Source organism: Spinacia oleracea, chromosome 4 (genome assembly GCF_020520425.1).
Source record: "Spinacia oleracea cultivar Varoflay chromosome 4, BTI_SOV_V1, whole genome shotgun sequence".
Lineage (NCBI taxonomy): Eukaryota > Viridiplantae > Streptophyta > Magnoliopsida > Caryophyllales > Amaranthaceae > Spinacia > Spinacia oleracea.
This window is the reverse complement of record NC_079490.1, coordinates 180,286,714-180,304,362: the sequence shown is the minus strand read 5'-3', so window position 1 is coordinate 180,304,362 and position 17,649 is coordinate 180,286,714. Positions and strand designations below refer to the sequence as shown.

General features: G+C 35.5%; 1 long non-coding RNA gene across 1 annotated transcript; it reads right to left on the bottom strand.

Annotated features, from left to right (window-relative positions):
• Positions 1-13,815: 13,815 nt before the first annotated feature.
• On the bottom strand, positions 13,816-15,302 carry LOC130472382 (uncharacterized). The gene is made up of 2 exons (XR_008932528.1): positions 14,905-15,302; positions 13,816-14,601 (listed from the first exon to the last, which is right to left on the bottom strand). It is a non-coding gene; the product is annotated as an uncharacterized lncRNA (long non-coding RNA).
• Between the last annotated feature and the right edge of the window lie 2,347 nt (positions 15,303-17,649).

The window sequence follows — 17,649 nt, the reverse complement described above, 5'->3', positions numbered from 1 at the left end:
CACCAACACACCCAAGTCCCAATGAAAGAAAGAAGAAAAGGAGCAGGCCACAAACACGAATTGAAACCCAAATCCTCAAGGGAACACAATTTGGTAAAACTAATACCCTAACCTAATCTTTTACCTTTACCATCAAGATCGGGGTTTCTGAAACTGCAACACAGCGACGACTAGGAAAGTTTTAGTATTGAACACCAAATCCCCTACTAAATCAGATTAATCAACCCTAAGCTAACACAACCCAATCCAAATTTGAAACCCTAACCTTGCACTTTTACCTTTAGCAACGTTTTTATCGACGACGGCGTCCGGGAAAGCGTTGGAAATAGGCCGCTCAAAGTTGAAGATGTCAGATCTTATTTGAATCTTCCAAACGAAAGAAAAAACGAGAGGGAAATTGGGTCTACCAGAAACCTAAGAACGATCCGACAAGAAGAGGAGCTAACCAAGAGGAGTTTGAAGCTTCTTGAAAGAAAATTTACTCCATCTCCATCCTTTTCACCGGAAAACGACTTACTTTTGATTGACAATGAAAACAAGGAAAGAAATATAACAGATCACGACTCGCTGGCAACCTTTCGCGAGCAAGGGCTGCACGGGCCACCAGCGAGCCGCCTTATGGCGCGGCGACACTAGGGTTTCTGGTTGTTTTTTGGGTTTCTTAAGAGAGGAGGAAAATTAGAGAGAGAATCGGGTGATAAGCGGGTGATATAGAACTTGAATGTTAAAGGTGTCATAATTAGTTGAGCCGAAGCTAGGCTGATTAAGGAAGAGTTATCTTGATCTGTTGGACCTAAATTTATCTGAACCTATATGAACTAGACTTACCTAGTCTTATTGGAACTGGTTAAACCTAATAGGACTTGATTACCCATGATATGAACTTACTGAACCTAATAAGACCTGATTGCAAAATAGTAAATTTGAGAGAGTCAACTTATAGGATCTTTTACCAAACTTGATACTTTTACAATTTTATTTACCAAAATGGCTATTGTTGAATTCTATTTCCCAAACTAGCTAATATTTTGACTTTGAAATAAAAACCAATAAACGGGTTTGAGGTTTTTTTTTGTTAATAATGAACCGATGTGAGTTTTTTTTTTTTTTAATTGTGAACCGGTTCTTTTTTAAAAAAATAAATAAATAGTGAAAACGATTTGATTTTTTTTAGGGACCACAATTTTTTATTTACGAAATATGTTTTTTGGGTTCTTTTTATTTTTCTAATACCTAAGTGGTCGTTTTGGGAAATAGAATATAAAGTGGTCGTTTTGGTAAATAAAATTGTAAAAAATGCCAATTTGATAAAAAAAAAATCCCAACTTATCTCTATTATATAAAGGAACAGCTGAGGTTACTTTGGTAAAACCACTTTTGGTGTCCCCTTTAAAAAATACTTAAATACCCTCAACAACTCCACAACTAAAAACATTGATTACTTTAGTAATTAAAGAAACTGAATATTAATGCAAACTGTAATAAATTAGGAAACCAAATTATTTAACGCATGGAAACTTAAGCAAAACCAAAAAGTCAACCCAGAGCTTAATAATTTATACAGCTTTCTTACAAACAAGGAATGAATTCAAATACTCCGTACTATAGAAATAAGCCCATATTACGTAATCTGCCAATAAAAGAAAAAAAAAGACCCCAAAAAAATTTACAATTTCATAAATTGAATATTAGATTTACCGTAAGTCACTCCAATTACTAGAATTACTTTTTGGCAATGATTAATATATTTTTTGTTTCAGCACGTCTCCTGTGAGACCAGTCACACCATCAACTTGATGGTGTGACGAGGACGAAACCAATAGCGTACCCCCCTAAAACTACATAAAAAAAAAGTAACAGATCTAAACTATAGAAGTAACATACCTAAACTAAAAAAGTACCTCCTCTAAAATTATATAAAAAAAAGTAACATGTCTAAACTATAGAAGTAACATACCTAAACTAAAAATATACCTCCCCTAAAACTATTCCGTATAAAAAAAAAGTAACATGTCTAAACTATAGAAGTAACATACCTAAACTAAAAAAGTACCTCATCTAAAATTATAAAAAAAAGTAACATGTCTAAACTATAGAAGTAATACATAAACTAAAAAGGTATCTCCCCTAAAACTAATCCGTATAAAAAAAGGAACATGTCAAAACTATAGAAGTAACATACCTAAACTAAAAAGGTACCTCCCCTAAAACTACTCCGTATAAAAAAGTAACATGTCTAAACTATAGAAGTAACATACCTAAACTAAAAAATACCTCCTCTAAAATTATTAAAAAAAAAAGTAACATGTCTAAACTATAGAAGTAACATACCTAAACTAAGAAGGTATCTCCCCTAAACTACTCCGCATAAAAAAAGTAACATGTATAAACTATACAAGTAACATACCTAAACTAAAAAAAAGTACTTCCTCTAAAATTATAAAAAAAAAAAGTAACATGTCTAAACTATAGAAGTAACATACCTAAACTAAGAAGCTATCTCCCCTAAAACTACTCATTATAAAAAAAAGTAACATGTATAAACTATAGAAGTAATATTCCTAAACTAGAAAAAGTACCTCCTCTAAAATTATAAAAAAAAAGTAACATGTCTAAACTATAGAAGTAACATACCTAAATTCGCAAGTGTGAACTGGTCTCACCATCAGTTGATGGTGAGGACAGTCTCATATAAGAATTTGGGTTTTTGTTTTTGGTGAAAAACAATGATTAATATTGTAAACACCATTGTAATACAGTAAACGAGATCATCCCAAAAATCTACCACCGTTCCTCTTGAAGTCGCGCTCGATAGTCGTTACATGTAAGTATATTATTCTCCTGAATCCTATAAATAAAATAAAAACAAAAATTGTGTCACTGAGATTATAAATTGAACAAAAATTCAAGGTGATTATAAATTCGTCTTCAATATTGAACAAATTCGTACCTTTTAAAAAAGCTAGGTAGATTGAATATGTTGTACTAAAACACTTTCGTCAATTTTTATGCAGTATAATTATTATTCGTCATTGAAATCGATAACCACTATCAAATAACTTCCAAAAGATAAGGTAGGTTTTGCATTGTCCCATTAAACAAAAAGTTATTGAACTATTCGTGAATTTTTATTATGAGATGCTCATTTCACATGTATGTAGGTTCAGTTTTAAGTTCGTCATCGCATACAATAACTGTGTCGATAAACTTAAGCATAACAAGGTTTTTTTCCGTCAACTTAGAATTAAAAAGTAAATCGTAATATACACGTTTTGTCTTTAAATATTGTTTTTATATGTCATTGAAAATATAACACTTTTTAATAGAATTAATAATAATCCACAAGTTTGAGGCTGATTAAATCAAGGATAAACATAAATAATGTTGTCAATAAGTCAGGAATTTTTTTTGTTTGTTCCTTTTCTTTTTTTGGTACAGTGAGGGTATACAGTGCACAATTTCTCACCTCAGGTTGAAAAATTCATTGAAAGTTTTCAAGAGTGGTTCATTTATATATATACTTCATAGGAATTTCTTTTTTAAAGTGATCAAACTTTGTGAACACTTTTTCTTGTCTTATTAGTTGTACTAACACATTTTTTGTGTGTGTATAATCTCGCACGCATCGCGTGCATATAAGACTAGTAAGATCTATTGAAACTTATTGACATAATAGGAGTTGATTACATTTTATCTGAACTTATTAAACCCGAACCTTATTTTTTAAAGGTGAAGAAAACGCACTTGTAGTTCTACTCCATATGTTTGTAGGGAGTTGCTATCAAGGTTTGCAAAGTCTTGGCTTTTGTGATTTGAAAGTAGTCAAAGAAGGAACGTAATTATGTCAGTTAATGATAATAATCAACGGTAATCCTAGTAATTATTTAGGATAGTAGTTTCTGAAGTATGTTTAAGTTTCAAATTTGAATATTACATAATAATGTGATAAGAATTATGATGCCATTTTTGAAGTGTTAACACAAGTTGAAGACTGCAATATATGCGCGCAAGGTGATGATGGAGTACATTAACATCATCGCATATCCCTACCTTACTCATTATATCCACTGCTGACAATCTCCCATCATGTCTTTATTAGTTAACTTACTTCATTTGAATGAAAATGAAAGGGAGAGGAAGTTCTGGACATATTATAGCAGGATCGAAAATTTTGAGAAGAGTTCTACTCATTAGATTTTCATTTACTTTTTTTTGTGAAATTAATTTAAATTTATCTGTAACTATATGAACTAAATACAACTTTCTGTAAATTTCTCAAAATAAAATACGTTATTATAACTTGTCTTTGTTGTAAAATTAATTTATCGTAATGCATGCATTTTCACATGTAGGTACACAAAAGTTTTCACGTCTACACCATCATTAATAAAAATGCGTTCTTTAGCAAAAAGGTAACAACTACAGAGTATTTAAACAAACTTTATTAAAAGTATGTATCATTATTTCGAAACAAGTTGTGTACCGTATATTTAAGACGTTTTGACTAATTTGTAATAATAATAAAATTACAATTTCGTGTATTGCATGGGGTTGAAATTATGTGCTTATTGGGCTGATTGGTGATACCAAAAGAATCGTGCATGTACTTCCACAATCTACGTTAATAAGTGGGCTTACATATTTTCATGGGGATATTTTAAAGTGGTGGGCAGTGGGGTAGTGGCATGATAAGCATGTTCCCTTGGTCGTTTTAAGATTGGGTCATCTTCTTTGAATTTCTCTAACCACCGTTTGACTTGTTGGACTTTTCCTAAGTGTGGCTGTGTGGGTCATCATAAGCAAAATCCAACTATGGGAATCATGCAACCGTTTTCTTAGCCCAATAATATTAGTACGGTTTGACTTCACTAAGCCGTTGTTTGACTGTATTTTTTATTTTTTTTAACGGTTTTCTTACACATACCCATGGGCACATAATGAGAAAATAAATTCTATATAATCTATTTTATTTTCAGTGCGTCTCCTGTGAGACCAGTCACACCATCAACTTGATGGTGTGACGAGCGCGAAATCAATAGCGTACCTCCCCTAAAACTATAAAAAAAAAAGTAACAGATCTAAACTATAGAAGTAACATACCTAAACTAAAAAAGTACCTCCTCTAAAATTATATAAAAAAAAGTAACATACCTAAACTAAAAATGTACCTCCCCTAAAACTATACCGTATAAAAAAAAGTAACATGTCTAAACTATAGAAGTAACATACCTAAACTAAAAAAAAAATACCTCCTCTAAAATTATTTTAAAAAAAAAGTAACATGTCTAAACTATAGGAGTAACATACCTAAACTAAGAAGGTATCTCCCCTAAAACTACTCCGTATAAAAAAAGTAACATGTATAAACTATAGAAGTAACATACCTAAACTAAAAAAAAGTACTTCGTCTAAAATTATAAAAAAAAATTAGCATGTCTAAACTATAGAAGTAACATACCTAAACTAAGAAGGTATCTCCCCTAAAACTACTCCGTATAAAAAAAGTAACATGTATAAACTATAGAAGTAACATACCTAAACTAAAAAAAGTATCTCCTCTATAATTATATAAAAAAAAAGTAACATGTCTAAACTATATAAGTAACATACCTAAATTCGCAAGTGTGAACTGGTCTCACCATCAGTTGATGGTGAGGACAGTCTCATATAAGAATTTGGGTTTTATTTTATAGAATGTTATTCTCATTTAATAAGTAGGTATATTAAATTAGGAAAGTATAAGATTGCTTGGGTTCGAAGAGGGTTCTCTCTCTTCTTCGACGCCATGGCACAAACTTGGAAGCAATCTAAGCGCAACAACAATGGTGGGAACTCGAAGAATTCATCGCAGCAGGGTAAAAAGAAATCCACGACACCTAGACACAAAGTTGACACAACAATGGCGATAAATGACAGCACTTTTAAACTTTCAGGTTCATACCCAGATGATCATTGTGAGGATTTCAATGAAATTTTGACTCCGAACTCTTCACTAGACCATTTACAACAACAATCTCAAGTCAGAAATGACATGAATGCTTGGTTGAACAGACTTAGCAATGGTAAGGATATTCGATCCCATTTTCAATCAAATTCTAGAATTGGCGGGAATGGGACTAGGAGATTGAATGACGAAATTGATGGGATTACAGTTCATAATAACATGATTCTTGATGATAATGTGAATCGTATTGCTGAACAACCCAAATTAGTTCAAATTGAATTTGATGATATTGAAGAAGAGGTAGAGTATTGGGAGTCAACAGTAGTATGCTATGTTTTGGGTGCAAATCCCCCACAGAATGTAATGGAAGGCTATGTGAGGAGGATTTGGGGGAAATTGGGGGTGGATAAAGTTTCAATGGTAGGGAGAGGCATTTACATGGTTCGTTTCACTACTATGGAGAAATGTCAAAAGGTTATCAATGGGGAATTCCACTTTTTTATGCTAAACCTTTGATAATCAAACCCTGGTCACCTGATATTAACATGAACACAAAGACACTCCCTATTTGGATCCAACTCCCTGGGTTGGAGGTCAACTGGGGAGAGAAGAGCTTGAATAAGATTGCAGGGCAGATAGGGGAGGTGATCAAGGTGGATCAGGCAACTAAGAATAGGGACAAACTCATATTTGCCAAGGTTCTGGTGGAGGTTTGTATTGATCAACACTTTCCTTCTATGATTCACTTCTTGAATGAGAATGGTACCAAAGTTGACCAAAAAGTCAACTACGATTGGCTACCTATTACATGTTCTGCCTACAAAGGGATGGGGCATGATCACACCAAATGCACCAGGAAAACCAGCACTCGGGGTAGGAAATGGGTTAAGAAGACAGTGCTAAGTAACCCACCTACCAGGGATACTGAATTGGAGCAAGTTCCAAGACAAACTGAACCTGCTATTCCAGAGGGGTGTGCGCAAGCTGCAAGACAAACTGAACCTGCTGTTCCAGAGGGGTTTGTGCAAGCTGCAAGATTCAGCAAGGGGCAACAATTGAGGCTAGTAGTCACTGGAAATTCTTTTCAAGCCTTGAGTTGTGAAGATGAGGATGAAGTAAGGGGGGATGACCACTTTTCTACTGATGATGAGGGCCATGAGGGTTCATTGGGCAGGGGAGTGACTTCCCCTACACCCAATGGATAAAATCATGTGTTGGAATGTAAGGGGACTGAACAGACATGAGAAGCAGAAAGAACTGTTTTGTCTCCTTGAAACAAGGGTGAAGGCTCCGAAGATGGGTAGTATTTACCTTAATTTGTTTTCCAATTGGTGTTTCACCACTAATCTGGGCCTCCATAAGAATGGAAGAATTGTTTTAGCTAAGGATTATGATGCCTTCACTGTGAACATTATCCACATGGGGAGTCAGATAATTCACTGCATGATCACCCCAAGGAACACTAGGGAGCAGTTTTATGCATCTTTTGTGTATGGTCTGCATACACCTTTGGGAGAGAGAGGAGTTATGGTCCTCTATTTCTGCACTCACTAGCAACTTGGCTTGGATTGTAATGGGAGATATCAATGCCATTATGAACATGGAGGATAGAGTGGGGGCCGCTGTCAGATTTTCAGAGATCTTACCAATGAGTAAATGCATGGCTTGTTGTAAACTCAATGAAGTAAAAACAGTGGGCATACATTTTACTTAGACCAATAAACAGGAAGGGGTAGACATGGTTTTCTCAAGGATTGATAGAGTGTTGGCCAATGAAGCATGGGGGGATATGTTTGATGGAGCTGAAGCTACTTTCGTACCTGAGGGAACCTTTGATCATTGCCCTATGATCTTGACGACCTTTATCTCTCAACAGTAGAAGAAACCTTTTAGGTTCTACAACATGTGGGTGCTTTCACCTGATTTTCTTCCCATAGTGGAAAGAAACTGGAGCCACTGTGTTTATTGGTGTCATATGTTCAGGATTGTTACTAAACTCAGGTGGATCAAGCAAGATTTAAAACAGCTGAACAAGGATGGGTTCAGTTATGTGGAAGATGACAAGATAAGACTCCGGAGAAAACTAGCAGAGGTTCAAGGGAGAATGCATGCATGCTAATCCCTTGGACTCACTTCTTGCTTCAGAAGAGAAAGAGCTGGCTGCTTCTTACAGGATAGCTCACCAAAAATACATGTCAGATCTTCACCAAACTGCTAAGCTCCATTGGCTAGAGAATGGGGATGAGAATTCCAAAGCCTTCAACCAAAGCATCAAGCAGAGAAGGAAGCATAACCAGATCCATTCAATCCAGAAGGAAGACGGGAGTTGGGTAAGTTCTCCTGCAGAGGTTCAATAAGCTTTTATTGATTTTTATAGTGACTTGTTCTGTTCTAAAATGACCCACAGATCCCCTGTAAACCTCACCATCATGGATAGAGGTCCAAGACTTAGTGAGGAACAAAAAGTGAAACTGGAATGCAGATTTAATCTAGATGATGTTAAAAGGGTTCTCCATTCCATTCCAAACAACAAAGCCCCGGGAATGGATGGATTCAGTAGCCAGTTTTTAAAAGCTTCATGGGATGTGCTTAAAGATGATCCGTTCTCAACCATCATGGATCTTTTCACTACTGGTAAGATCCTGAAGGAAGTTAATGTTACTTCTATCACCCTAACCCCAAAAGTGAGTGTTCCAGCCTCAGTTAGTGACTTTAGACCTATTGCATGTTGTAGTGAGATCTACAAATGCATTTCTAAATTGCCGTGTGAAAAGCTTGGGTCTGTGCCGCCTGATGTGATCTCTCATAACCAGGGAGCTTTTGTCTCTGGAAGATCTATTTTACACGATGTGATGGTGTGCCCCGGGATATTATTAAGATGTACAGGAATAGTAAAAACCAAGCAAACTGCTTCATGAAATTGGATCTCAAGAAAGCATATGATACTGTGGAGTGGGGTTTTATTGCTGAAATGATGACTGACCTTGACTTGCCTAAGCACCTTGTTAAGTTAATCATGACATGTCTATACACTTCACAATACTCTCTTCTTCTAAATGGGGTGCCTACTAAGCTTATTCACCCAAAAGGGGGGCTTAGACAGGGTGATCCCCTTTCACCCCTGTTGTTCACTCTGTGCCTGGAGTACTTCTCCGAAGCAACGGTTACAGTTGGTGAGCACCATGATTTATTTTTTCACTCTAGATGTAGAGGGGTGAAGCTCAAACATCTCTTCTTTGCTGATGATCTCCTCATTTTCTGCACAGGAGATAACAAGTCTTTTCTTCTCATCCTAGATGGGTTAAAAACTTTCTTTGACACAACTACCTTATCTGTTCATCCATCTAAATCCTCTCTCTATTGTTGTGGTCTCACTGACACTAAAGTCCATGAGTTTACTCAATTATCTGGTTTCTCCCCTGGCTCACTTCCTTTCAAGTATCTAGGGGTGCATCTGAGCCCTAGAAAATTGAAAGCTAGTGATTGTGATATCATGATTGATAAGTTAACTCTCAGAATTAAAACCTGGAGCTTCAGACATCTCTCATTTGCTGGCAGATCTCAACTGATTAATTTAGTTCTCATGAGCATCAGTATCTTTTGGTCTCAACTCTTTATTTTCCCTAGTGCTGTGTTGAAGAAGATTAATGCCATCTGTAGATCTTTCTTCTGGTTTGGTACATGTGATGAAAGCAAACCAGGTGCTGTGGCATGGGGGAAAATCTATCTTCCTAAATCCCAGGGTGGCTTAGGGTTTAGAAATCTCCTATTGTGGAATCAAGCAGCTGTGGCTAAGAAGGCATGGGCCATAGCCAAGAAACAGGACAATTTGTGGGTAAAATGGGTCCATTCAGTTTATGTGAAAGATAGGAGCTGGGCTCTGCTCATTCGTCCAACAACTGCTAGGTGGGTAGTGAAGTTTGTCTGTAAAGCAAAACAAATATGTTCTGAGCATATCCAGTCAGACCAGTGGCTCAATGCTCCAAAATACTATATCAAAGAGATGTATAACCTTCTTAGAGGGCAAGGGGGTAAGGTGTTAGGTTATGATACATATGATATTACATAAATCATGCGGAAACAACCATTAATCCAGGATTACATATTATTTACACATAATCATATAGCATAATTTAGATGCATACTCTTTGTTGCGTGCCTTCCCTAGTTGCGCCCGAACCGAACAAGAACAAGTCTTTAGGACTCCAAGTGTCGTCCCTCCGTAGATAGTCCACAGCACGTCCGGATCCGCCTTAAGATTGACCAACTAGAATCGCCCTTAAGGTACTAGAATTTTCGGCACTTTTGAGCAAGATGTGTGGCTGAATTTTTCTCTCAAAAACTCACTTTGAATACTTTGAAAACTCGTTATAAATTGTGAACCCAGGCCACATATTTATAGGGGTATGGAAAGGGAATTGGAATCCTATTCAGATACAAATTAATTAAACCTAGAATCCTACAAGAACTCTAATTTAATTAATTTATCAAATAGAATTAGGAATTTAATCATTAACCGAACTCTGCACGTTTTAGGAAACGTGCACGAACACAAACACTTACGCACACACACACGGCAGCCTCGATGGGCCGCCCATGCGTGCGTGCGAGCAGCAGCCCACGCAGCGAGGCCTGCGCGAGCCACAAGCCCACGCAAGCACCCACGCGCGCTGCGCGCGCTGTGCGCGCTGCCACGGCCTGCTGGGCCTGGCCTTGCGCTGGGCCTGGCGTGGCTGTTTGTGTGGCGCGCTTGGCTTGCTGGGCGATGGCCTGGCTTCGTGCTGGGCCCTCGTCCGGCAGGCCTCGTCCGATGCTTATTCGTACGATACGCTTCCGATTAAATTTCCGATTCCGGAATTCATTTCCGATACGAACAATATTTAACATTTCCGATTCCGGAATTAATTTCCGTTTCGAACAAATATTTAATATTTCCGTTTCCGGAATTATTTTCCGATTCCGGTAATATTTCCGATTCTGACAATATTTCCGTTTCCGGCAATATTTCCGATTCTGGTAATATTTCCATTTCCGATAATATTTTCCGATACGTACCATGTTTCCGTTTCCGGCAACATCTACGACTTGGATAATATTTATATTTCCGATACGATCCATATTTCCGTTTCCGGTAATATCATCGTTTCCGGAGTATTCATTTCTTGCCTGTGACGATCTCAGCTCCCACTGAAACCAAGATCCGTCGATTCCGAATATCCATAGATAGAGTATTTAATGCCATTAAATACTTGATCCGTTTACGTACTATTTGTGTGACCCTACGGGTTCAGTCAAGAGTAAGCTGTGGATTAATATCATTAATTCCACTTGAACTGAAGCGGCCTCTAGCTAGGCATTCAACTCACTTGATCTCACTGAATTATTAACTTGTTAATTAATACTGAACCGCATTTATTAGACTTATCATAGAATGCATACTTGGACCAAGGGCATTATTTCCTTCATAAGGTTCCTTGGCAACAATTTGTTTGGAACATATTTACAGTTCCTAAGCATAGGATTATTCTATGGCTTACAATATTGGACAGACTAAAAAGAAAAATCAGACTTCATCAACTTGGCATTGGTAAAGATAACCTTTGTGTTGTCCGTGGCTCTTATCCTGAAACTGTTCCTCACCTCTTCTTTGATTGTCCCTTTAGTCCAGAGTGCAGGAAGCTAATCATGAATTGGTTGGATTTCACTCCAGTAGGAATTCTGTGTGTCCCATCCTAAATTGGGTCCAAAGATACACTAAAGGAAAATTCAAGAAGACGGTATGCTTCACTGCCATTGCTAGCCTAGTTTACAATATTTGGAAAGCTAGGAATGAGGTTGTCTGGTCATTGAAAGTGCCCACAATCAGTGTTGTCATCCATCAGATTCAGTTCGAGGTCAAACATAGAGTTCAACAACTTTTGAGTACCAAGATCTGTAATAGTGATAAAGACTGGATTCATTCCTTGTAATGGTGTAGTTGGGGTCTGTTAGGCTAGTTTCTTTCTAGCCTTCTAGTTTTTAGGGCTCTCTTTGTTGCTGCTATGGCACTTAGAGGGTTCCAGTAGCTTGTAAATGTTTCTCAGTGATTAATATATTGCTTCTCTTGCTTGCCCAAAAAAAAATTAGGAAAGTATATATGTTAAGCCTTATTGTATTTAGTTCGCTTATGTATTTAGTTATTGGGCCTAGTAGGTCAAAGCCTTGTATTAACTTGTATATAAACTACACTTAACATAAATACAAAGCAAGGAAAACCAATTGCTAACATGGTATCGGAGCTAGAAACCAAAACCCTAAAACACCTAAAACACTAAATTTTTCTTTTCTTCTCACGAAAAACTGTAACCATGACCGGCGAGGATGGAAAACTCGATCCTTCTTCTCCATTTTACCTTTGCTCCGACGATCAACCGAGAAATCTGATCACTCACGTGGCTCTAAAGGGTAAAGATAATTATTTGGCGTGGTCTAGGGAGATCACTTTGTCCTTAAAATCGCGCCGGAAGTTTGGTTCGTTGATGGAACAATCACCAGACCAACAAAAGACTCTAAATTTCTTGACTAGGAGACTTATAATTCCATGATTGTGGCATGACTTCTCAAAACTATGGTTCCGAAAGTTGCAACATCGATCCCGTATATGGTTGAGGCCAAGCCTTTTTGGGGTTATTTAGAAAAACGGTTTTGTGTGTCAATAGGGCCTCGTGTGCAACAACTACGAGCGAAAATAACCGACTGCTAATAGACTAAGGGAGCGTCCATTGAAGATTATTATAATATGCTCATGGATTTCTATGATGATCTTGCTCAATTAAAGACTCCTCATGGTTGTAAGTGTGGGCTATGCACTTGTGATGTTGTTGGGAGGTATGAAGAAGATAAGGAAAAAGAAAAATTTCACCAACTTTTGATAGGCCTAGATGATGATCTGTATGCCGTGGTACTTACATATTTGATGTCTCAAAAACCACCTACTTCTCTTGAAGAGGCTCTGGAGGTGCTGCTACAAGAAGAATTGAAGAATCCCGTGGTATCGTTGCGGGGAAGGTTGTGAAGGAATCTGTTGAGGCATACGCCTTTGTTGTTTCTGCTGCTCGTTGGAAGGGCAACAACGATCGTTGGAAAGATAAGTCTAAACTATCTTGTTCACATTGCCATCGAACAGGGCACGATAACTCCACTTGTATAACACCCTAATAATTCCTTGCTTTTATAAAACTATTTTCCAACTTAAAATAAAGGAATTATTAAAGTATTACCGCCACCGTGATAACGGTTAAGGCTAGTACCAGAATTACGCAGCGGAATTTAATGATAACTAACTTTCAAACCAACATAAATAATAATTGACGCCTCCTACAGGTTGGAACCATAACGGCCCAAAACCAAAGTATTGAAAATCCAACCAACTCAAAACATGATTAAAGTATTAAAATAGTTTCCAAAGCACAAAAGAATGCAACTCTCAACCATCCCAAGCTACATGATTTCGTTCGTACTTTGTTCTACCAACCTGCTAAATTAAATCTACTCCCCAACAATGCAGGTGCAATGATGGATCATCATATAGGATCATTAAGGCGAAGGCACACAAAGCACGTAGTCAACAAAAGCTGAGTACTTACAAGGCTAGAGTGAAAGAAAATGATTAATACTTGGAAGGGTCAAAGAAATGTTACTTCTGTCTCAAATAACACTAAATGGTCTATTCTAGCTCTCTTTTTTCATTGTACTTCGCTTAATTTCTCAAATCCTGAATTCCTCTATTCGTAATTGAATTTCTCCTCTCATAAGTGTTTTTATTAATATTACACTGTAATCTTTAACCCTACACAAAAAAATGAGATCATAAGTGCCCAAGAAACATCAAATAAGAAGAAACAGGGGATTATATAACATGAAAGAAGATTGAAACTAAACTACTAGAACTGGACAGAACAACCATAAAACAATATAACTAGTAAGAATCTATAGACACTTAAACCAATAAAAGGAAACCAATAAAAGCCAACAACAACTAAAATCATCTAGCTTAACATAAGTTTACATAGCACAGCTATGGATACATCAGCAAACAACTTCTAAGATTACTTTACTACTTTTATTATGGGAAATGATAGAAAAGTAGTAAAAAATTAGATAATTAAGCAACTACTTGAGTACACCTTCCAGCTCTCTCCATCACATGTTAACCTGTCAACAATTAGGGAAAAAGTGACATTTTATCATCAGCTTTCAATAAGAAACTTAGTTTCACCTTATCACCAACACATGCCTTATATCATGAAATTTCTTAAAATCTACAGTTGGTTTGATCGATAATAAAAATATACAGTTCAAATGACAAAGTATATTACAGTCTACAGTAATACATGATGATCGAATAGATGGAACAAAGAAAAAATTATATAGCTCGCATATTTCTGTATTCTTGTGCCTGGACTCTATATAACTCCAAAATTCTGTAATTGGTGTGGTGTTTGAACTTGATATATCTTTTGAAATCACCCTTTCAATATTGAAAGTATAAGGAAGAGAAAGAGAGTAGTACCTCCAAAGCATACTGCAACTGATGGCCATTGATTAGAAGGAATTAAATCACATAAATTTGAGATTATGATAGCTTTCTGCAATTCATATTATCTGAAGAGATATCTCTGGACCATAAATAATAAAAATGAAAAAAAAAACAAAAAAAAAAACAGATAGAACTTACACTAATAAGAAAGCACCATATATGCAGTACAAATTTACCAAAGTGATAAGATAAGGTCGTAATCCTTCTATGGATTTGCAAAAATTAAAAAACATCTTTATCAATGGTATTTGATTGCTCGATCTTATAAATGAATACCCTAATAATGGACATTTTTACTCAACAAATCACTAAAATCTCTGAATTAAATCGGAAAATAACAATTAATTAAATAGAAAGAATAAGAAAGTGCGAACGATTTTACCTTGAAAACTAAGGTGCAACTTGGGCTAGATAAATTATAGACTCCATAGCTACTATAGATAAAAAGTAACAGGGGAATGCAGAGATGATCAGCACTCGGATTTTGAATTCTTGATTAGTTCAATGATGGCTTAACGGTGGAATTCACGATTGCGAGATAGAAGACGGTGGCGATGGAGGAAAAGTGGTGGGCCTGGTGGCTTCACGGTGGCACTCATGGTGGCTAGAGACCGTAGAATCGAAGAGAGGGGGTTGAGTGTGTGTGAAAAGCGTTTTGGTGTTTCCGGACATAAGATGGGCTTTTTGTTTGTTTTTTTTTTTAAAAAAAAAATAGACATCTCTTTTATTTAGCAAAGTATATAATTATATTTAAGTATATACATAAAGAAAAAATCTCATAAATATTAGAAAACTGATTTAAATAGAGTGAAATAATTTTTTTCGAAAATCGTATCTATTTATAAATGCAAATAGAAAAATATCCTCATACCTAAACTTGTAAATTATCATCAAACTATTTAAATTTTTAACTAAAAATAATAAATTAAATAGATAAAGATAATAATGAATTGTTAGGGAAGGGGAAAGCTTAGAGATTTTCAGAAAATTAAACGTAAGATCGATTTTTTTCCCCTCTTTTTTGGTCTCTTGCGATTTCAGAAATTTCAGAAAAACTAAACCCAAATTCTATTTTTCCTTTTGGCTGCGAGTAGTTAATTTTTCTATAAATATGGGATTTTTAAGATTAGCCCTTATTTTTATTGCAAATATTTAATTTCCTTCTTAACAAATAAGGTAACACTTCTTAGTGTTACCATAAAATGTTACCTATGTTAAAAGTGTTACCATAAACTGTTACCTATTCTAAAAGTGTTACCATAAACTGTTACTTATTTTAAAAGTGTTACCATAAAATGTTACCTATGTTAGTATGTTAAAAGTGTTACCTTGAGTGTTACATTTTAAAAAAAATGTTACCAAAGTGTTACTTAAAAATCTAGTAATTTTGCATTTCAAAAAGTGTTACCAACGCGTTTACATAAGCTCAATTATGTACTATAGGACTTAGGAATCCTACAAAGTGTAGGCAATTTAGTTTGTAATATAAATAGAGACATATGACCACGAATAATATGAGACAAATCAAAAATATATTACTCAATATTTTAGCAACTTGAGATCAATTGAGGGATTCATTTATTTCTCTATTTTATGTCATTCATAGAAGGACGTTTAATCCGTGGTCAATCCAAAGTGGATGGTGCATAAACCATTGCTAGCCGAACACAAGCACGAGTCCAAGCAAAGTCATAAACTCAAGCACAAGCACAAGCACGACCACGAGTCCAAGCACAAGTGCACCGATAGGGGAATAAACGAGCAGTTTGATCATTTGTATTCATATTATTAACACGATTTAATTTCAGAGTCATCTTGGTCTTGTTATTTGAGTTTACCTGCGCTTTTCCACTCTAGCTAAAGGTCGATATTTGTTACAATTATATAAATTTCTACGGAGAAATATTTAAATAAGAGTATTATCTAACAGCTACATCTTACAAAGTACGGAATACGATCAAGACTTGAATAATTTTGTTACTCGATTTAGGCTCTGCTTGACAACACTAGCTAAAATTTAGCTGCAGAAACTGATAAGTTAGCTGAAACTGAGAATGTAGCACCTGAAACTGATAAGGTGATTGTTTGCTTTAACTGTTTGGTAAAAATAATTTCTTAAGTACCTGAAACTGGTTTGTTTATCCGTAATATATTTAATTTGATATTTTAATTAAAATATTTTCATATTTAAGTATTTTATACATAATAGTATTTTCTTAAAAGATAATCATATCCCCTCTTGTTTATTGATGTTACTGAAGGGATTTATAAATTTTTTAACATAACATAAAAAATAAAAATGCGATTAATTCCCTTCGCACTCATCATCTTCCTCAAGACCCCAACCATCACAACCTACAGACTACATCTTCTTCTGTGTTTTTCCAGTTCCATTTGTGGATTTAATTTCAAGATTAAAGGTTTCTAAGAATCGAATTGCAAAGTCACTCGCTCTCTCTTTCTCATAAGTAAATCACAGGGTTATCTCAAATTTTTTTCATTGCTCAACTCTTTCAATTTTAATTTGTCAAGATTTAGGGTCTGACCCCTGAATACTCCACCAAATTGATTTTTCCTTTTAATTTTCATAACTATTTTAATTTAACAACAAAAATAGCAGAGATATTATGGAGCTTGTAGATTAGATCACATCTTCTTCTATATGCACTACACTTTCCACAGTTCTGCAATACCTTGCAATACCATGTTACTCCGTATTTATTTTTCACCGAAGAAAAAAATTTAAGGTGCTGAAAGTGAAACGTTAATCAGAGTAATGTTCCAAAACCAGTCATCTTATCCACCTTAAATTTAATTCAGCTCCTTACCAAACACTTCTAGTCATTTAAAGTGACGTATATTATTAGCACCTAATCATTTAAGGTGATTGAAAGTGTTTGCCAAACAGATTCTTAATTTATCGACATCACATAGTTTTCCCTTCAATAAATACCATTTATGTGTCACTTCTTCCAATTGATTAATACTCCTTCTGAATCTAAATATTTTTTCCGTTTCTCTTTGACACACATGCCAATACATATTTTACATCGTTAATATCTCTAGTTACGTGTTATTAAAAATTATAAATTTTTCATATCGTTAAAGTACTCATTGAGACGAATCA